Raw genomic sequence first — 24,192 nt, forward strand, 5'->3', positions numbered from 1 at the left:
TAGAGAAAGTGAAGGTTAAACTAGTGGAGATAATTCAGTGTAAAAGGTATTGAGACATGTGATAGCTCATAATAGTTAACACAGGGGAGGAGAAAGAGTAGCAAATCCAACTATCATAGTAACCAAGTACAAAATACTAATGAATGGGAGGAATTTGCATTGGCTTGGTGTAACCTTAACATGGTTGAAGTATGTGTCTTTTGTTATGTTGTGCTTTTGGAGAAAGTGGAAAGGAGGACGTGAAAGGATGTAAGGTAACAAACATCATAATCCCATGCTCAAGCATGTAAAGTATCTAGTTGGGTGAAAAACAAGCTAATATAATTAAGAACATCTTTTTTATATATGGCTTGGAAGAATTATGATATAACTAGGAACATCTTTTATATGGTTTGGAAGAATTCTGACATTGTACATATTTTGTGTCAGATATGGGTAGATGGAATAATATGATGTGAGAATGAAATTTATTTTGAATAAGGAAATGGTTTGAGTGGAAATTACATCAGGTTAATGAGTTCATGAAAGATATTTTATATAAAAATGGATCGAGGATAGTACACAAATATATACCATGAAATCAACTTATAGAAGTATACAAACTAATTGCTATGAGGAACAAAAGGACTTCTACAAAATAATTTGAAAATCAAAAGCAATCCCTAATGAATTACACTTTATATGACATGTAGGATTGAATTACATAGTCACAAAGGATAATTTAAGGAAGAGAGAAATGCAACTTATAATTTATGCAATACCATGTGTGATGTCACCAAAGTATAAAGTCTTACATATATTTTTTGAGCGTAAAATGTCTAACCTATCATAGAATCTTTGTTTTAAATGGTTTGAGTTGTTGCAATTCAACATAATCAAACCGTACAACACATTGTTAAATTCTATATACTTGAATTGAATTTAGAAGGCAATAAGATTTGGAAGATTATGTGTGGGTGGCTATGATGAGAAGTATGTGGGCCATAGAAATATAATTTTTTTTTTAAGAATGAGAAAAAAGATGGTGAGAAATTTTTGGGATGAACAATTAAATGCTTGGATATATGACTTAGAAAAAAAAAATCAAAGACAAATTTCACATACTTAAGATTGTTGCTTATGTCCATAAATTTGTATCCAGTAGTAGTCTAAAGATATTAAGCAACACGGATAAACAAGCAAGTGTGTGTTTCTATTTATGTCATAAATGTTTTAGTTATTTATGCTTTATGAGTTGTTCCATCTTGCTCGTGCTAACCCTTGCTTCCAGAAGCTACCCTATATATATTTTTTATGATGTTAATATTTATTTTTATATCAATATTATTTGTAGTATATCTCAACCACTATTTTCTCATTTATGATCAGTGAGTAAAACATTTCAAAACTATTTAGAAATAAGGATATAATTAAACAGATAAACAGAAACAATTTTCTAAACGAATGTGTCAGAAATGGCACCCAGTTTTTCGAACGAGTATGTTTTACAATTTGTAAAGTAAGAGGTGCCATGCATGCAATTCGAAAGAACAATTAAATGAATATTCATAATCGATTTACAATAGTCAACATTAAACATTAAAGAGTATTAGAATTAAATGCTTATTTTATCAAATAACCCTCACATCTATGAAATAGTAACTACAAGTCTTTGAAGGCAGGGTTGTGCGTGAAAGTTTTCAACTTTTGAATTGTTAGGGACACAATCATATTTACATGGAAGGTGACTTCTGTGTTCTCTTTGCTGCAAGAAAATCGTACTAAGCTCAGGAACATGAGTGTTTTCACAGACATCATAGAATTTTGGGATGCGAATCAGTGTTGTACACCTTGTTGAATATGAACAATTTTCCATATCTTGTGCATTTCAAGTCTGGATCTAATTGATAAATTTGCATTCCTAGATCCAAATAAATCAAAATTGCCACTACCATTTTGGAAAGAAGATCAAAATTTTCTTAGCAATTAGATAAAAAAGTAGTGATCATAATTCATATTTACAATAGCAAAAAAAAAAAGATATTGTCAAAGGCAATTCATTGAATGAAACTCCCACATACATTAATGGAGTCTGAGTAATTTTTTGTTTCAACTCATTTAGAATCTCCAAACATGGTCACAAATTTCTAACATGTTTATCAATTGTTGCTTCCAAAGAAAATTCCTGGACAATCTCTCCTCGTGTAAACCAAAATTCTTGAATAGTGGTCCTAGAAAATACGACATGCATATGTGGATAAATTATATAGATAATCCTACTTTTAACATCAACATGTTCTCGATATAATATGTCATGATGACTTGGAAATGTATAATCAAAATTTTACTGCACATATTTGATGGAATTATTGGAAAGAATATTCACATGTCATCATTCATATTAATGAAAAACTTGGATGATAAGAATGTAAAGAACTTCATTCAACTTTTTATCTTAAATATGTATATGTTAAGTTGGTCCTCACAATGTGTTAGAATTGATTGAAAGACTTTTGAATGAAATAAAAACCATCTTACTCATGTTTCCAAAGACGAAAAGTAGAACATTTTCCCATCCATATGCACTGTTTTTACTTTCAATTTGAAAGATATTGACACAAAATAACTAATTATATGTTATTTTTCTTATTAGAATATTTTATTAATTATACACAATGAAAGGAAATTTTACTTCAGTTCTATTATAAAATATTTAGTTAATTATATATTCAATCTTATAACTCATATTCTTTCATTTTACCCAATATTACTTTCCTTACCTAAGTTATTTGCTTACCATCTTTGACATATTTATATATGAAAATGGTAATATAAATATAACAAATCTAATAATCATATGAACCTGAACCATACTAAAATCCCCCTCTTAAAAATTCTCATTGGAATTCTTATTTTTCATTATAATAACATGTTTTTTTTGCTTCCAATTCTCAGGCTCCCGTTTCAACTTATCTCCAAAATAGCATAAAAATCAAATTAAAATACGAAAAGAAAAAAAGTGAAGATAGGTATAGAACTAGAGGACGTTTAAAACAGTATTTACATGATTTATATTTATGAATATTACTTATTACTTTTATTATCATTTTTAAAATTGTTTGAATAAGTTTTATCATCATTTATAACTTCACATTTAATGAAGTGTTTACTATACTTAAATGCAAATTTTAAACAAAAGAATAGTGGTAGTTGTTAAACCTTACAACAACAATTTCCACAAGTCAAGCCAATGCTTTAATTCCCCGGAACACAAATGTGTGAAGTCCTTATAGAACAAACGAAATCAAGGACGTTTGGTTGCGAGAAAATAAATACAAAAGTATAAATAAGTTGACAAAATAAATAAATAAATAAATAATATAATTATTTAGTAAAAAGAGTATTTGAAAAGTAGAGAATTTTTTTCTTATAAGATATGTAATTTGATTGATGTGATAAAACCTAAAGATAAAAAACAAAAGGTAAAAAGAATAGTAGAATGAATTTCATTTTCTTTTTCCAAATTAACTATGATTCTCTTCTCCATAAACCAAATTAATTTTCCTCTTCTCCCTCTTATCAACCAAACAAACCCTAAAACATGAAAAAAAAGACCAAATGGAAAGTATGAACTGGAACTGAAGTACATACTATTTATAGATAGGAAAGCAGCACATGTGCCATATATCTAGTTAAGCAAACAATTTGATGTATTCTGAGGGGCAACTAATCTAGATTTTCCTGCACACAAGGATCAAAATCACTGACAATGCAACACAAACATAAATACATCACACAAAAAGTTAAAAACTAATCATGCCCCTTCTGATATGATGGCCATTAGCCAATCTGATATGATAGCCATTAGCCATTAACCACTGGCCAGTAAGAGATTTTCTTCACTCAGAGAAAAAAAAATTGAAGATTGAAATATAGATAACACAAAGGGAACAGGAAAGGAGGAGAGGGAAATAATGTTACCCCAAATATCCATGAAGTAAAAGCATTCAATGATTCGTGATAGTACACAGAGTTCCATCATGGTACAGACATACCTGCTAAGCTTTACAGGAAGTTGTTTTGCAGTACACATGCCAGAAGGGTAGTGAAAGGACCCCAACTTCATCATTACTGTAAATTAAACCTCAAAATGGCTCAAGATCAGGGATTATAGTACATTACCACTTACCAGATACGACACAGGTCATTGCCTTTATTATCTTCATCATTATTAACATGGTTCCGCTGCAATATTTCACTTAATTTGTAACATGTTAAGTTAATTTAGCATCTGTTTACCCACTTAAAAATACAGAATGGAAGCAATTTGACAAAAGGGGTTTAATTAGCTAGTTATATCATTATTCATTGATAATCCAATTTATTTTGTAACTAGTTTAATATATAGCTGTTGGCTTCACCTCTGGTATAGTATCAATCTGAGAGAATGAAAAATCCATCAGAATAACCTGGTAGTTTTAGTCGTTTATTGCTGCTGCAGCATCATCAAGATTCCCATATCAAAAGGTTAAGTTCATTTGGGAGAAATCAGGGACCACCCCAAACAAAACCCCCTTGAAGCCTGTGAATCTTGATGATGCTCCATCAGCAATCAGCGACTGTTTTCTTCAACTTTGTGAATACCATCATTAGTGTAGTAGTAGCACCCATGCAAAATAGAAGGAAAAGGCAAAAACAAAAGCAAAAGGTGGAAACAGCCCTAACCCTAGTCCTACACATCTAAATCCAATCAAACGAGAAACCACAGACAAATGAAAAAAAGAAAAAGAAAAAGGAAATAGGCTCAATCCCATCCTTCTCTATACCTAGAACAACAAATAAACAAAACAAAGACCAATCACTTGGCAGTGATTTAGCCATGGGATCAGTAACAAGTCCCTATGTATATAAGAAAGAAACAACAAGTACTATGTGTTTATGGACAGCAAAGACACATGTTGAAAGGGAAAAAAAAAGAAGAAACAGTAGGAGAAAAAGGAAGAAGGATGAGGGGAGAGGGTGTGGGATTGAAGAGAAAGAAGTGAGATACATTGTGAGAGGGAAAGGGTTGAAGGTATATATAGATAGAGTGGAAGCAGCAGCACAAGAGAATTAAGGTAGTTTGTGTTGTGGGGGCGCTTATAAGTAATAAATGAGGGAAGAGATTGGTTGGTGTTTAAGATCTGTCAGTGAGAGAGAGTGAGAGAGAGAAAGAGAGAGAACAGTTATCCATCATAATCCTAGGTACCAAATGAACCGAAAACTTAAAACCTCTCTGACCGGGTCCTCCTTCCAGAGAAGGAAACAGAATAATAGCTGAGATTTGGAAAACGAAACATACCCTTTTAGAGGATTGGTGTGGCGTTTAGGATTGGAGCATGTATATATCTATGTGGTGCGTTTGCGTCCTCATTAACCTTTTCGAGTTGGGGCCGGAATTGACAGCCTCTGCCTGCACTCTTCATCCTCTCTCACTCTTACCTTTACCCTTATTATCATTATCTCAAAGGGGTGTTAGGGTTTCAACTTCTAACTTCATTGTTTTTGTTGCTTTGATTTGATTCATTTCATGCACACCCCCACTTACCATCTTCACTCCTTCCAACTTGTTCTCTCCCTCATCATCCCATCACAACCTTGGGCTCACCCTTCAACAATGTTGTCCACTTTAGATTCTCCTTTTGTCGAATACTATATTCAATTGGGTTACCCTATCTATGTGCCAGCTCCTTAATCACCATCCCTGTCCATACTTTGCTGTGTGTTTAATTATATTAAACTGGATTAATGGGGTCTATTTCTTTTCTTCTTCTGTAATTATTTGTATGGGTCGAGTAATAATCACAGCAAAACCTGCTTCAATATGTCACCTTTACCAGAATGCACCATCTGCATTATTAATTCTTGTGTTTTTTTTTTTTTTTGCTAGAGTTTGTCACAGGCTATACCAGAATAAACAAGAGAACAGCACGCAGTTGAAAATATCCCCTTTTGTTTTGCTTTCTTTCTTACGCAGCTTTGTTTATCTAGATCTCGAGTATTCAAAAGCAGGGTTAAATATTCATTTTATATTGAAAAATGAATTTGATAAATACATTCTAGGAGAGTAAAATGAATATAAGTTTGATATATTAAAAAAAAAAGGAGAGAAAGTGTGTTGGCACATCAACTATTTCACATTGTGTCTTATCAACAAAACATTGGCATGTAAATTATAAAACATATATTTTTATTCAGGAAAATATTTTTTGTGCATAAAATAGGTTGACTAAGTAATGGATATCAGGGTAAAAAAATGGAATAAGTGAATAAATAAATAAATAGTTTTTTAATATTGACAATGACATGGAACAAACATTCGTGTTGAAATAAAAAGTTATATATGTTGCGACTCAATTATTTATATTATATATTTATTAGGATAAACGCATGTGCAGAAGCACGTGTTTCGGTATTTAATAAAAATAATATAATTTTAAAAGATATTATATATATATATATAATTGAAATTTTTTTAGTTATTTTTTAATTCAGAATCATGCCATTGTTAGATAGAAATTATAGAATTATGTATTTGATTGCATGATAAAATTATTTTAATTTTTGAAAAAAAAAATTATCAATAACACCAGGAACAATTATTAATACAATGGAGCACTCTTACCAGAGATATGAGGGGTCCAAATACACGACTTTTGGAAAAATTAATTATGTATTTAGTGTTGTTATCTTCTGTTCCTCTATTTTTGTAATTTGTTCTCTTTGTCTTTAATTTTAAAGTTGGTTAGCGTCCTTGATTACGTCTTATTCCCCTGTTAGTACATTACATACTTTTTATGTTTTATTTATTTTGATATTTTATTTGATCTTATATTTTATTTTTCTTATTATGAAAATATTTGTTATTAATATTTTTAATTGTATTTTTTATTAACTTAAAGTCTTGGATTTTACCTCTTCGTAGCACGATTTTATATGTTGATTATTGTTTATTATTAATTTTTAAACCATTTTAGTTAATATTGTGTTAAAGAGGAAAATATTAAACTATAAACATAGAATTAAGAAATAACGCATACCTTACTTTTTAATAATGACCATCTTTAAGCATTTTTCTTGCGTTTAAAAGTATGATTACAATTATTATCAAATACTCTCATTAGTGTTTATAATATTTTCGAGATGGCATATACTACTCTTACGAACTAATATTATGATTTTCTTTCTTTCGAAATAAAAATTTATAGACACTAGCATGCATGTATTAATGAAACAAAAAATCCCAAAAGAATTAATTACTTCCAAATAAATATTTTTTATCAATGAAAAGAATATATAAATGTTTACTATGAGAATTTTTGCAATTATCGATAATTTTTTATTGTCCAAAATGACTCTGGATGTAAATAAAAAATTATTGAGAAATTTTACTAACCTATATTACAATTTAAATTATCAACAAAGTTTTCGTCGATAATGAATTTATTAATAAAATTTATTGGTTAGATTCGTCGATAAATTAAAATTTGTAGTATTGATGGATACTTTTGCCAGTAATGTATATTTGACCATCTCTATTGTCGGTAAACTATAACTGATTTTTATATGATTTTTTGTCAATAATCATTGATAAATTGAGCAACAAACTTGACACATAGGTTGATGAATTTTTTTTATATATTATGGGCAAATAGGTAATAAGAAGAAGAGAAGAAAAAAAATGACGAGGTGGAGGAGGAGGCGGAGTCGGTGTCATGACCATGATGGTGGCAACAACGAATGAGCAATGACGACGACAATGATGATGGGTCACAACATCGAAGTGCTATGGTGACATAGAGATACGACGAGTGTCTGTCGGGATTAGAGGAGGTGGAGGGAAAAAAGGAAAAGGAAAGAAAAAGAAGAGGAGGAGGAATTAGAGGTGACAACAATTGACGTGAGTGACAATATCGACTGTGGAGGCACAACAAGGAAAGAAGGAAAAAGAAAAAAAAAGGATGAAGAAGAGGACCCAATAGTGATTTCAACCGACACATTTTATCAACGATACTATCGGTCGATAGATTTGTGGTCATCAACAATTATGGAGATTGAAAAATTTGTTGGCATTATCGACAAACACTTTATCAACAAATTTTTTGTCATTGGTAATTTAATGGAAAAATTAAGATGCTGAAGGTTTTTTTTTTTCTTTTATCAGTATATGCAATCCATTCATAATACACACTTTTTTGAATGGTTGGAAGACATAAACATATTTACAAGTTAAAAAATAATCATATATATATATATATATATATATATATATATATATATATATATATATATATATATAAAAGTTAAAATACTTTTTTGAACCCAATTTTTGTTAAGTTTTGTGAAATCAGTTCTAATTTTGCTTTTGTATTCAAATAAGTCTCAATTTTCGTTAATTTTATTCAGTTTGGTTCTTCTTTGCTCACACCGTTTAAATCATTAACGATTATGAACAGTAACGTGTCACTTCGTGTGTTTTTTTTAATGTCCACATGTCAACCCAGCAACGTGCCACGTGTCAGAGTCAATGTTTTATATTCACTTTGATCCCTATATTTTTCATTTTTGTTCAATTTAGTCACAATTTTGTTAAAAACTAACCAATTTTGTCCATGTCGAAAATGGAACCAAATTTAAGTTTTATATAAAAATTATAATGATGTGAATTTAATATATTATATAAAAATATTTAATAAAAAATGAGAATTTTAATATAAAAATTAAATTTGATTTTAATTTGAAGAGGAACAAAATTGATTAATGTTAACAAAAATTGGGACTAAATTGAACAAAAATCATGAATATAGGAAAAAAAATTGAATATAAAATATTGACTCTGACACGTGATACACTGCAGGGTTGACACGTGAACATTTAAAAAAATTAAAAAAATTAATAATAAAATAAAACCACAAAGTAACCCGTGACCGTCATTGTTCATGACGGTTGATGATTTAAACGGTGTTAACTAAAAATGATCAAATTGAACATAATTGACAAAAAATATGATTTATTTGAGCACAAAAACATAATTAGGACTGATTTGACAAAATTTGACGAAAATTGATATCAAAAAGATATTTTAACACACACACACACATATATATATATATATATATATATATATATATATATATATATTATTAAAGAAACCACGTATTATAAAAAATAAAAGTAATATTTTATCCAAAATCTTTATACACAAAACTCTTTTTCATCTAATCTAACAAAAAGTTATTTTAAGCATAATAAAATAAACATATAAGAAAACTATTCGGATTGGTTTTGAATTATAAAAAATATCTCTCTAAAATTAAGCGAAAATAAATCTACAACTGAGACTTCAAGATAAATATACTTTTTTTCTTTCATATCCTAGCCATCAACATTAACCAAAGGTATTTCCTTCTTCAAGGCCCTATGAATGCTGAGTACACCCTACAACCACTTTTATTTTACTATTTAAAATGATTTTTTATTCTATTTAGTTTGTTTGTTTATTTTTCTTAAACAACCATGTTATTTTGATACTCCTGAAAATTATACAATCAGTTAAACTTTACTATTTTATCTTTTTCTTTTCTTTTATGATTGTAAAAGTTTATTTGTTCTAGTAATGATAATGCTCTCAAAAGCATGTTTTCGAATTATTATTGAGATACGAAAATATCATTTTCCTTTTCTTTTTGGGCGAGAATCCTCTGGATTGAGCAAGTATCTAGGTCGAGAAATCAGGAATACTTTTGGATTTATCATGGAAAAAGTATTCGATAAGAAAAACCATCTACTGTCAAAGTCAGTCACCATCAAACGTGTCTCCACAAGAACTAGCCGTTACTATCACTTATTTATCATCATAGCTATCAATTAAAAAAAAATCTATAATATAAATTTAATAATTTTATAAATGGTACAATGATAAATAATTTAATTTACTTCACTTTTTCATCTTAAAGTAAAACTTAAATTTATAAAGTGTGAGATTAATTTTTCCTTGCCTCTTAGTTACTGCTGAATGGCAAGGACAAATTTGATGTGATATATATAAAAAAGACTTGCAAGCGTTACCTTTAGAAGCCAATCTAAACTTTATAGGTATATAAATATTGAAAACACGTTCCCATATAATTTATCATTATTACTTCAAGAGTGATTATATTGGATACGGCTATTGTAGTTAATAGTAGTGAGGAAAACTTGAACAAAAAGTATAAAGATGTGAAGTTAGATTTTTTATAAATAAATTATTGTTTTTAATTAAATAAAAAAATCGTCATTTAATCTGCTTTAACTATTTTCAAACAGTGATTTGTATATGTATTTTTTAATTTTTAATATTTATAATTTATTAAATTCACGTAGCAGGATGTTTTAATTTTTATTCTAATTCCAAATATTTTAACATTATGTGCAAAATATAACTCAAGATACATTAAAATTTTATAAATTTTACCGGTGAAAAACACATAAATTTCTAAATTTTATAATTTATAACTTTACTAATTTGAAAAAAATATAAACGTACATATTAATTTCGTAAAAGTACATATTAATTTCGTAAAAGAATTTTTAAAATTATAATTAGGATTCATACTAATTTAAGAAAAACTTTATATAAAACAAATATCGAGTGAATAATTTTTTTATCAGAATAAATAATACATTAGTGGAACAAATATAATATTCCATTCAAAAGGTTTACATACACAATAAAACTGAAATAAAAAATGTTTTTCAACCTTGATCATGGATCATAAATCATGAGATATAATGATAATGTGTTCTTCGTTCTCTTTGTTCTCCAATCTCCATTTCTCAATTTATTTCTTTATCTTTTTTTTTCTTTTCTCATATTGATGACATATTGTGAAAGAATCTTATAGTAAGAGAGAGAATCATAATCCCTTCTATTAACCAACATTTATCTATTAAGATAGTTTTTATTTTATTTTTCTAAACAAGAAATATATATATATATATATATATATATATATATATATAATATGAAAAAAATTGGGAGAGTCATGACTCCCCTGTGTTATAATGGTAGAAAACAATAAAATATATGAGTAATGAAATTATATATTATTGAGTGTGTATAAAAAGTTATAAGAGGTGGGTTATATACATAGAAAACTAACCCTATAAAATCACAAGTAAATGGGTCTAAAACATATGTTTATGCTAACATCTCCATAAACTCACAATGTTATGGCTAAATACATGAGAGTTTGTCAAATAAAAAACATAAAAGTGTAAAACGGTGTACGACTAGGTAAATATATCTGCAATCTGTAAAACCGAAGATATAGTGTCAAGTTGAAGATGATGACGAGTAAAATGACAATTTGTTTCAATATGTTTGGTTCGCTCATGAAAAAGTAAGTTGCGAGCAATATGAATGACACTTTTATTGTAATAATGTAGAGACGTAAGATCTTTCAAATAGACACACATATCTACAAGTAACTAACGCAGTCAAAAAATCTCACAAATAGTCAAAGTTATAGTGCAATACTCAACTTCTGATATAAATAAAAAAAAAATAAAGAGTTGTAACAGTGATTTCTATAAAAAATTTGATCAAGCACCTTGGTAGGTTTTTTATTTAATTAAATTAATTCAATATTTATTTTATATTACTTTTAACAATATAGACAATTTTTTAGCTTTTTTTTGTATTTATTAATTTTTTTTAATTTATCACATCAAATAAATTTTTTACAAATTTTATCTGTAAATGTACTCACTATTACTTCTAATTTCTCCTAAAAGAAACAACAAAAGTTTCTTCGAAGTAGAAGTAATTTGGTTATATTTATTATGTCCTAAGATTTTATGACTACAAATCCTTTAGTTTTTTAAAATCTTTTTTATATATTTTTGAGAAGGAATTTAAAAGAGAAATATGATATTAATAATATATGAGTACAATTTATACAAGTAATTGATATAATCTAAAATCTAAAATAGGAAGATAATAGATTTATGAGTTTTATTTTTTATATTGTTTATATTTTTATCTTTATTTAACATGAGACTTAAATTCAGAATGAAGCTCTAGTAATTTTTTATTCAAGTATAAGTTCTTTCATATTTGTATTCCCTCTATGTAACCATTATTTTCGTACTTGTATCGAAGTTCATCCTAACTACAGGCGAATCTTAGTGTTGGTGTAGGGCCATGGATCCCCTAAAGTTTTAAAATATTTTAAAATCAGTGGCATATATTATATAAGTGGAAATTAAATTAGTAGATTTTTATTTCTTGTATAAAATACAAGCATAAACACAGGGGTGACAATGCAGATCATTGTTTACGTATTTTTTATATATGCATAATATTATATTAGTAGATGATGTTATTGTAATGTTATTAAATTAACATACAAAATAAATTTATATTCATTAAAAATAAAGTAAAATGAATGGAAAATATAACGACAAATCAATTGGAAAAAAAGAAGAAGGACAGAAGATAGACAATTGTATAGAAAACATGTAAAATTAACAGTTAATTTAACGGTAAAATATTTTTTATGTTCTCTTTCATTATTTATTTGGTCTCTCACATATTCTCACTCTCACATGTTTTCTTCTTGTGTGAAGAAAAGTGGGAAGTTAAACACAACTCATGCTTTTTATTCTTATTTCTCATACATATCTCTCCTTTTACATTATTGAAGATAAAAAAGTAACTCTCTTTTGTCTCACTTCATAGTAAAATATTAATTTAATAAATAATATCTTTAATCTTATAAGTTTTTTTGTATAGTTATTATTTTTTGAATATAAAAGGAAAAAATTATATATTGTATGTTTTTTTATAACCGTTTTGCAATTGTGACTTGATTATCATTTTTTTTTCTTTTAAATAGTTACGTCTTTCAATTTCTTATTAAATTTTGATAAATTACTTTTCTTCTTAAACTTTTTTAAATAGATATGTAAATAATAATAAAAGAATTCATTTTTAAAATGATAGAAGGAAAAATATATGCCCAGATGAAAACAAAAAATATTCTACTTTTTCACATATTTTGAAGCGTGATAATAAAAATCTGATTATTAAGTTAGGTGAATCTTTTTAATATTCAAAGAAGTACATGTATAAATTAACTTTTTTTTAGAACAAAATTTTAACTCTTTTTAGAACATAATTTTATAATTTTTAAATATATTATTTTGGTATCTCCAAATTTATGTAATTCACCGCTAAAAGATTTCTCTACAATTTCTAGTACATGGTCATATTATACTACTATCATGTGAGACAATTACCAAAATGAATCATGGACCTTAAAACAACTCATAAATCTTTCCTAGAAGAAGGAAGAGACATAAATAAATAAATAAAACATAAATCTAGTTTGAGTGTAGAAATATTTTGATAGAAAAAATTTGAACGAAAATTTTGTTTTGTTTTTAAATTATAAAAACGAGTTATTTTTTCCTAAATTACCTTGTAACGTGTTCCAACATATAATAAAAACATATAATAAAATCTTAGAGAAAAAAGAAATAAAAAGAAGAATTTTTAAGCAGAGTAGAAGAGGAATACTTCGTGAAAACCTTGTCGTTTGGATTTCGAAGAACAAAATGCAGAACTGCACAACCCTGACGGATGATAAATGGAGGTTTGAATACTTAATGCAGATCACATATGTATGTAGCGAATTCATCTAAATGAAGAAATAATGAAGTTGACTAATTGAGAAAGATGTAAACTAATACATACCATACAACCCATCCGAGAGATTAATATACAAAGATCCTTTCTCGCTTTCTCTTGTTTCAACTCTGTTATGTTTTTAATACCGTATTCTTTTCTCCTACAGGATTACACTTTCCGGACAATTCTATTCTATATTTATTTATTTTTTAATCAATATTATATTTTAAAATTAAAATAATTTTTTACCAACTAAATTTTGATAATCTTTTTATAACATAAGATAATATATTTTAAATAATTATTTATTTAATATTTTTTTATCTCTTTATATTTAAATACCATTTAAAAATGACATTTTAAGTTATAAAAAATTAATTAAAAAAATTAATGTTTTCCGTACATCTAAATTATTTTCTTTCATAAGAGGAAGTTGTACGGGATTTCCACAAATAAACAAATATGGGCGCACAGAGAGACAGATATATATTATTATCGATTCACTAATTTACGTTTATTTATTTTATAGAAAATTAAATGTTAAATATATATTAGAAAATTATAATTATAGCTTATTTATGCATTCTCTTTTAGAGTACAAGTGTGTGTATGTCAATAGACTTGTACAATTGCACTATCGATTCATTTCACTATATTTTCTAATTTATTTATTTATTTATTTTCATAAATTTATTTATAACAATTTTTGTCATATAATTAAAACATTAATTATTTTCTTCTTTGAATTTTCAAAAAGATTGATTTAAATTTTTTAATTAACATATCTACGTATTTTTATATAAAATAAAAAATTATAATATATAAACCACTATTAAAGATAAAGTGTATGAAACGAATGAGTTAAAACAATATTACCTTATTTAAGTTATTAATAAAGTAAATTTGATACTAGACTCGTAATGTCTTGAATTCTCAAGTTTCTTTCTCTTCTTCAAATCTCAATTTTTTCACAAACTTGCAGAATTTATTTTAAGATTAATCATAATTAAAAAAAAATTATTCTTTTCGACTCTATAATAAACCTTTTTTTCTCTAAACTTAAATTATCTTTCCACAAAAAACTAAACCTGTAAATCTATTATCCAAAACAATAAAACTCTCGAGAAACCTGTAAATCTAAAAATACTGAAAAACAAAACTGGACAAAAGAAATACATTTTTAATTCTAATACAAATCCAACAAATAAAATGAAAACAACAATAATACAAATAGAAAGAAAAAACATACTAACAAAAAATGAGAATGATAAGATTGATACACACGGATAACATTAGATTCAAAATATGTAATCTGTCAAAACCCTAACCCTAAAAAATGACTATAGAATATTAGAAAGTACGAAGAGACAACAAAATTCACAAAGAAAAAATAGAATCAATATTGATTATAAGAAGATTTTAACTCATTAAATATCATTTTTATTACCAATAAAAATTAACAAACACTAATAATAATTTAATTAAATTTTATTCTCACATATAAATTTATCATTAATTTAATAGAGCTACAATTGTAATATAATACTATTTTTGAGTTTTTTTTCTTAAACATAATTTTATAATTTATTTAATAGAGATATGTTGCTACTAAAAAAATTTCCGAGGGTTTTTTTCTTAAATATAATATTATAAGTAATTTAATAAAAAGATTAGTAGTAATTTTTTTTATACATTTTTTCTTTAGAGACCTAAAGCGAGTGCTTCAATTGTTTTACTTTTGAGCCAACACTAGATTACGCGACTAACACATCTTTCAGAATCCACAGTTTATGGGACTAGTGAGATTACACAATCACGAAACCGTGCACAACCCAACCGAGTACATCTCGATCCTGTAAGACAACATGTACTTGGATCATCGGTTTGTCAAGTCAGTATGATAATCCCAAGTAAGATAAATCAAAGATTAATCAACTCATCTTACCAACTAAACCAAAGTCCAACTAGGTACGACTCACAAACCCTAGTATAAAAAACACATTTTATGAGGTACATGATTACATTTTACTTTGACATCAATCCCTTATAATTTGAAATTACTTTGGTATTAAAGTATCTTTTGTAGACATCTCCTCTTTTGTTCATGATCGAAAAACGAAATATCCTTGAGACTAAAACTGTATAGCCTTAAAACTTATCTATGAGACTTTACATATATATTTCAATTTCCTAAGAACAAAAAATATTCCTTAAAGAACATTCAAATGTGGGTTGGATTTTTGAATTATTTTCATTATATTATGATTTGGATTATATTGGAAAATTTTCTTTCTTTTATTTCAATTTCCGTTCGTGGTGAATTTTTGTCGTACATTTGAGAATCATAAAGTTTACCAGTTGATAAATCTAAACTTCTGTGAACAACATTATTAGGCGGTTATTACGTAAAACAAAATTTCTAAGAAATAATTATTATATTTTTAAATAATCTATTTATGAATTATTGAACCATTGAACCTTTAATATTCTAAAATCATAACGATAGGCATAAATATTTACTATTACGTTTGAAATAAAATGGGTTGAGTTTGTTAAAACAGATATGTCTAATAATCTTAATCAAGAAGGGGATCTGAACTTGTTATTGAATCTTTGTTAAGTTGAATCTTGAAGGTTTCTTTAACCCTTATGACCCAATTAACCAATTCTGCAGTTCTGTGTTAATGGACTGTCTAAAGCAATTAATAAAGATGTAAAAGAAGAGAAAAACCAAGAACACAACAGTTTATACTGGTTGATTCAAAATGAATCTACATCCAGTCTTCTCCTAAGTAAACCCACTTAGAAGGATTTCACTAACTCAAAAGAGATCCAAGAATTACAAGAACATCTATATAATTCTAGAACCTAAAAAACCAAGAAACTTGATCTACCAATCAAGAACTCCCCCTAGGAGCAATGCATTCACGCAATTGCACCTAGGCCTACACTTCACACAATGAAGCAACTGTAATCAGAAATACAATAAAAAAGAATCAAGAAACGAATACACCTATTGTTGTGCATATTTGTCAATTTACTCCTAGATTCAAGCTAGACCCATCAAGGTAGAATCAACCATCAATCTCTTTGAATCTTCACTTGAATGATCTTCAAGAATGCTTAAGAACTCTGTGAATCTCAGAGAGCTGTTTCTCAGAATGTTTTCAGTGATTTGTAACTTTTTCTAGACAGAAACAAATTTCAGAAAACAGCTTTTATACAGAGTTCTCTTCTGTCATTAATGGATTAGGAATTTACCTAATCGATTATCGTGAGTGTATTTTCACTGTCTTAGTGTAGTACTCACAGCTAATCCATTAGTTAAACAGCTAATCAATTCATGATTGCACAAACAAGAGTGTGATGGTTAATTACAACTTAATGCAGGCTTGATTTACATCTGATAATTTCATACTAACAGTCTAATGCACAGCCTAACTAAAAGAGGACTAACTCTAAACTAATAGACATTATCAAAACCATCTTCATATAGGTTGAAGTAGCCCCTTCAACAAAGTTTACATGTAAAAGTAGAAATTGTTTTGAAAGTCACTGTTTAACATGTAGTTACGATCCTAAACATGGATTAGTGGAAGATTAGATGGCGTGTAATTATTCTCAGTTGTTTAAGAGTCTAATCCAACGGAATAATTAGTGGAATGTAACAGGATTTGAATTGACGTAAGAACGGAGTGACCTTATCCTTTATGGATTTGGTATCTAATCCTATGGAATGCAATGTATAGTTCAATGTACGAAAACTTGATTTGATGTAAGTGTTATTTCCTTGTTGATTTTAATACATAATTATTCTTCATTGAAGTAACTGTGTTTAAAGATGGGAAATAATTAAAGAGAAAAGGAAAAAGAACAACATTGTATACAAAGTAAGATAATTTAATTCTTTTGTGCTGATTAAAAAGTATATTCCTGTCCACCAATATTGGTAAGTGATAATTTATTGCTGTAGTGATTAAATATTTTAGTGTAATAAAATATTTAAGATAAACAGTAAAATAAATGAAAAAGAGACATCTGTTTGTGATCTTTTAACAGCCAGAAACTACTATTTTAACTGGCAAAAGTTATGATTCTTTCTTAATTGCCTAGACGATCATGATTGATTGATTTCATAACTCTAAAACCCAAAAAGACGTTAAAATTGCATAGACGATCGTAATAAGTTTTTATTATTATTTAAAAAGTAAAGCTATAATAATTTTTATTAATTTTATATTTTACTTCAAAACATTGATAATAATATATGGTATAGGTAGATTTAGGAGCTTTGTTGCCTTAGACAACATTTTTAACATTTCCTAGTGTATTTGTAGTAAATTTTCCGCAGTTACTTTTAGTAATTTGTGGCAATTAATTCATAACTAGTTCTTAATAAAAATACATTAAATTGCGTACAATAATTAGCAACATTCTCCCTAATTAACCTTATTTGTACACTATCAAATGTATGCCGTTATCATTATTAAATAAAATTAAATCACACAAAATAAGAAACCTTGTTAAACAATTTAAAAGAAACAAGTAAAATTTTACTATATTAAAAATAATAAATGTGAACAACATAATAAAAATAGTATTTAAGCATCATAATTGTGAAAATATAAATAATTAGAACAAGGCTTACTTATTCTTTTTATCCCTAATTTTCAAGCAATTCAATGTTTTCTCATTATTTATTCTTAAATGTGGACTCTATTTATATATTAACGCTATTTAGAAGAAGATGAATTGATATCTAATTCTTATTCTTTTCATGTATTTATTATTCAAGACTCCTAAACCTTCCACATATGCCTACAACCACTTTAAAAACATTATTATCCATTAACATGTCTCTAAAATTAATTTTGTCATCTCCTCCGAAAACACTATATTGTGATATCATATTGAGCGTGAAAACCTTTGTGATTTCAAATTAGAAGACTAAGTTACATCAAAGACATTATATGCAATGCTAAAAAAAGTATTACATTTTGTATAGTGGATAGAAACAGTGATATAGAACATAGACCCAAGTCCACATTATATTAATGTTTGAATATCCGTGTGCATAAGAGCTAATGTCACAAAGTTGATACATAAAAATGCGTTGATAAAAAAGAAACCAGTTAGGATGAATGGATAAGACTAACAACCTAAACTGTATTTTATCTCTATTTCAATTATTGAAGGCAAGAAATTGGCAGTATTTTTCTTTTTTAAACAAAATCTAAAAAATGAAATAAAAATGAAGAAAAAATTAGAAAAATCACGCGTTGACATGTGATACCAATTTTAATGTCGTTTGATAATACATAATAGAAATGGCCTATTTGATACACATTTAAAAAAAAAAGGACCCAATCGGGATGACTTAAAATCTGAGGACCCAATCGAGATTTTGGAACAATAGCGGAGACATTCCGAGAGATTAAACCTTTTTTAATTTGAATATTTACTTTTCTTTTATATTTTCTTAAAAAAAATTTAGATTTTATAAATTAGGTTTCATTAATGTTTGTAATTTAATAAATCTTTTGGTTCTCATGAATTTTTTTTTGGTATTTTAAATGTATATGATTATTATATAATTTATTTCTAAATGTTTGATATTGAAGAAATAACACTCCTTCTAATATTTGAATATTTAATAATATTATATTTTCTTTACAGTGATTGTTCTTGTCGGATATATACTAATACTTAGGAGAATACAATATATTCAGGCCAAGGAGTATTGAGATCACACGTGTCCACTAGTCTTCTACCTTCTATGTTGTCCATTGTCGAAGTATCCTCTCCATGTGCGTGGGATGATCTGGACAGGGAGCCTTCAATGTTGTCCACTGCCAAAGTGTCTTCTCCAAGTGTGTGGGGTGAACTGGGCGGGAAGCCTGCAAAGCCACTCCAACGCTCAAGTCAGATATATGATCCAAAACAGTTATAACAGTAATAATGATTAGTGTTTTTACCTCGTGAATAGAGACTTTACTAACTTTGCATATAGATTAAACATTGGCTTAAATACATATTTGGTCCCTTTTACGTTCAATTGAACAAAAATATATAAGAATTTTATTCAATTCATAATTAAATTTAATAATTTATGAATTTCAAAAATAATTAATAAAAATGTCAATTTTAGAAAAAATATTAGTATAATTTTTATAAAAGATATTAAATTTGGTATTAATTTAAAACGGTCAAAGTTGATTCATTTTAATAAAAATTGGAACGAAAATGAACAAAAATAATGAATATAGAAACTAAATTGAAAAAAAATAATGAATATGGGGACTAAATTGAACAAAAATAACTAATATAAAGACTAAATTGAAAAATAAAATAACACAACCACAAACTGACACGTGAAACAATTATAACTTGATATGTGGACAATTTTTTTAATTGTATTTCTTATTAAGTTGAGGTAACTAATGTATTTATAGTTTAAGTGAAGGATTTTTACACTCAAGGAAGAATGATAAAAATGAAATCAGTGAGTTTCAAGAGATTCCAGTATTCACTAAAAAAGTTACTAATTTAAATATATTTCAGACTCTATAAAAAAGAATTGACTTAAATCCTAAATATTCCAACTCAAATTATATGAAAACTTTTCTAAAACGACCTTTCTTTGTTTAAGTGATACTCCAACAAGGAGAAATTAAATTTTTATTTGAGAAAAGTTTTCGAGTGAAAAGACTTTTGAATTAAATATTATCTTATTATCAATGAAATAGTTACTTTGTTAAATTAGTTTAAAGGTTCTAAATTTGATATATAACGGTTTAATTACTTTCTTTTTCACTTGATAACTAGTGTGATTGGATAATTGATATACAATATATTATTTCTGTTGTATTAGCTAAGTACTTAACTGCTTTGTATATCAAGTCTCTGGGCACCAATATAATAGACAAGCTAATTGTTGTAGAATTAACTTAAAATAGTTACAATAATATTAATTTACTAATATGATTTTATAATGTAAAATTGGATTTTCACAAATATTCACCTTATGTAAACATTAATTATTAGTTTTATCTTCCTCATTAAAGTAATGCAAACTAGTTTTTAATGGAAATTATAGTCGAATTGATTTTTTTTTTCTGAAATATTCCATCAAATTATTACTCAACGAATATTTTGTATTTTATATTGTCCTTAACTAACATAAAGGCCATCTGATTATGGCGTTTGGGGTCCCTTTCAGCTTTTCTTTCCGGCTTAGAAAATTTAATTCACATCTTATTACTCATTTTGTTTGCCTGTGTGGATTATTGGATTATTATATAATATACTCATATATGTAACATGTTCTTTAAATATTTAAGAACATATCCATGCATGCTGTGTTGTGTGGCCACATAAAGCATTGCATTGCGCAGCAAATAATCATGCACTTTTAAGATTACTCCATACTATTTCACTCTTTTCTACTTCTATTATATTCGCACGGACCCACTCATCACTTCCACAACTTCTCTTCTCTACTGAATCCAAAGGGATAGAGGAAAAAAAGTGGTGACATGATTTTTAATAAAGCCCAATTATCATAATTTTAACTTAATAGAAGAGTAACAAATAATTATACGAATGTGATGTTATAATTTTATACATATAAAATAAAACAAGTTGAGTTTTATTTATTTTAACTTATAGCGATGAGTGATTCTTCTAAATTCTTGAGTGATCGAAGAATCTTTGAGTTTTATTAAGGTCTTTCACCTTTTTTGTGTTTTTAAACTTTTAGGCTTATCTTCCATACTAGGAAATGTTACGTCTATCAATTTTCACTTAATCTTCAAATCTATTTCCATTTCCTCGTTTTAAACAATTCTTCAAATTTCTTGTTTATTAACATTCCAACTTAGATAGATCCGTAAAACAAATCCACCATTATAGAGGAATTAGAAACGGTGGTGGCGACAACATAATGGCGATAATGGACGAGGTGGTGGCGAATAATGGACGAGACAGTGACAACAATGAAGGAGAAAAAGAAAGAGTGAGAGATGGAGAAGCAGAAGTAGAAGGAAGAGGATGAGGAGGATGAGGAGCTAGCACAACAACAACAAAACAGAAAGAGCCAACAAGAGTGGTGAAAGCTTTGCTAAAGGAAGAGGAATAAGAGAGAAGGATGAAAAAGAAGAAGAAGAAAAGGAAAACGAATAAGGATGGAGGAGGAAGAAAAATCAAATTGTGGTATCTTTTAACAAATTTTACTGAAAAAAAAAATTCGGTAATTACCGATAGATATTTACTTACAAATGTTCACCTATACATTTTTATGTTGGTAATTATCAATATAAAACTAGTGATGCATTTTTGGTCATCAATAATTACTAACAGATCGAAATACACAAGTAAAATTTATCAACGAACATTTCTATTGATGACTTTTTGGTCATTGATAAGCCATCAATAATTTTAATTTAACAACTAATTTTAAGTATTATCTACAAATTTTGTTAGTGAGTAATATTAATTTTTCTCATAGTATTACACTTTCATATTTTTATCAAAACCTTCACCACCTACATAAAATATTCACTAGAGCGTTTTATATAAAATATCTTTTATAAACCTCGTAGTCTTATTTTTTGTTTTTAGTTATATATCTTAAAATGGCAACATTTTAAACATAAGTAATTTATTTATATTTTGCATATATCACGTGTTCTTATTTTGTTTTTAATTGTCTTAAAATTGCAACATTTTAAACACAACTTTAAGTTTAAGTATGTAACATAAAAGTAATGTTATCTAACATTATTTTTGTTGAAATTTTAAATTACATAAATCGAATATAAAAATAGTATCAAATATTATTATAATAAATTTATAAAATTTATAGATTAATACAGGTATTAAATGAACTCATTACAATAATATCCCTTCATAAAGGAAGGTTTGTCCACCATATCTAATGTAGTTTGAATTTATAATTAAATCAAATACGTTTTAGTCTTTAAATTAAAAATGTGAAATTAAAATTTATTCTTGATTTACAAACATTAAAAATAAATAAATACAATTATTTTAGGTTAGTAACATTAATATTTTTAACTTGTTAAATGGTTACCGTCTATATAAACAATACAAACGTTATGCTAAAACACGTTTAATATATAAAAAAATTTAACATAATTAAATTAAAATATTATATTTATTTATTTTTTAAGTTTGGAAACCAAACTAAATATATAAAACTTTTAAGATAAGAAAAAATTTCAATTTTACGTACTAAAATCCATTCTTACCTATAATTGACTAGTCTTTATGCGTTGTCCATATTTATGTGGTTCTTGGCAGTGAGAAGATAACTCTCAACTTACATCTCAATCTGTTGTCATGCATATTTTATTTAATAAGCCTGACAAAAGGTGGTTGTAAGCTTGACATGGAAAATGAAGGAAAAATGAACTTGTATTATTAAATTTACTAAAGAAATATGTTGTGGTAAATGTATATTTTTATTTAACACCTAAATGAAGAATAAAGTTTTGTTCTTTTTAATAAAACTTAATATTCGTGTTATTTATGATTAAATAACAGAAACATTTAAAAGAAAGGAAAGAAAATAGGAAACATAAAAAAGCAGTTGGTGAACAGAGTGTGAGTTGTCGAACGTTGAAGGAAGAAGCAACCGAAGTGAAAATAGAAAACATAGATTTGAAGAAAATAGATTGAATTGGAACACATATGATTGAACATTAAAAATATATTATATATTAGTACTTTAAATATATTTTAAAATATTAAAATTAATAATAATTAATGTGTTATAAAAACACATTAGAAGAAAATTTAAATTCGATATTTTGTTCTGTTGACAGCATTATCACAGCCCATAGGAGGCACAATTCAAACCACTCATCCATCAACTCACATATCCATGCACTGTTCTTAAGCCACCAACCCCCGACATAACTCATATTTCCACCACAGCATCACACAACAACTTGTAGGATTTAATCAAATTATCACAAACTTTGCATGTTAAGGCCTTCATCACTACCAACCCTTCCTTCATAATTAGGGAATCAAAACCCATGATCGTAAGTCATTGCCACCGTTAGCGAATAACGTTGGAAATCCACATTAAGATCAATTTACTCTAAATTTTATTTTATAAGTTCGTTTTTTAAATTTAAGTTAATAAGATTTTCACCGCTCTAATTATCATTTAATTATTTCTTTTTTATTTTTATAGTAAATAATTTAAAAGTGAGTAAAGTAATATGAATTAAAAGTTAATAAAAAAATAAATCAAAATATCATTATTTATATCAAAATTATAAACTATAATTTATATTAACGAAATTTATTATTTAATAAATCATATAATATAATATAATATAATATAATATAATATATATATATATATATATATATATATAATAATCTTAAATTAGATTTAAAATCTATTTCTTAATTAATAAAATAACAAATATAGGTGAAAAAATATATCAACAAAGAAAAGACTCAAACTT

At 26.8% G+C, this 24,192-nt stretch overlaps 1 long non-coding RNA gene across 1 annotated transcript; it reads right to left on the minus strand.

The window, feature by feature from the left end:
* Positions 1 to 2,022: 2,022 nt before the first annotated feature.
* LOC114193598 lies at positions 2,023 to 5,649 on the minus strand. The gene is made up of 2 exons (XR_003606284.1): positions 5,321 to 5,649; positions 2,023 to 4,110 (listed from the first exon to the last, which is right to left on the minus strand). It is a non-coding gene; the product is annotated as an uncharacterized LOC114193598 (long non-coding RNA).
* Positions 5,650 to 24,192: the final 18,543 nt, after the last annotated feature.

This window comes from Vigna unguiculata, chromosome 8, assembly GCF_004118075.2.
Source record: "Vigna unguiculata cultivar IT97K-499-35 chromosome 8, ASM411807v1, whole genome shotgun sequence".
Taxonomy (NCBI): Eukaryota; Viridiplantae; Streptophyta; class Magnoliopsida; order Fabales; family Fabaceae; genus Vigna; species Vigna unguiculata.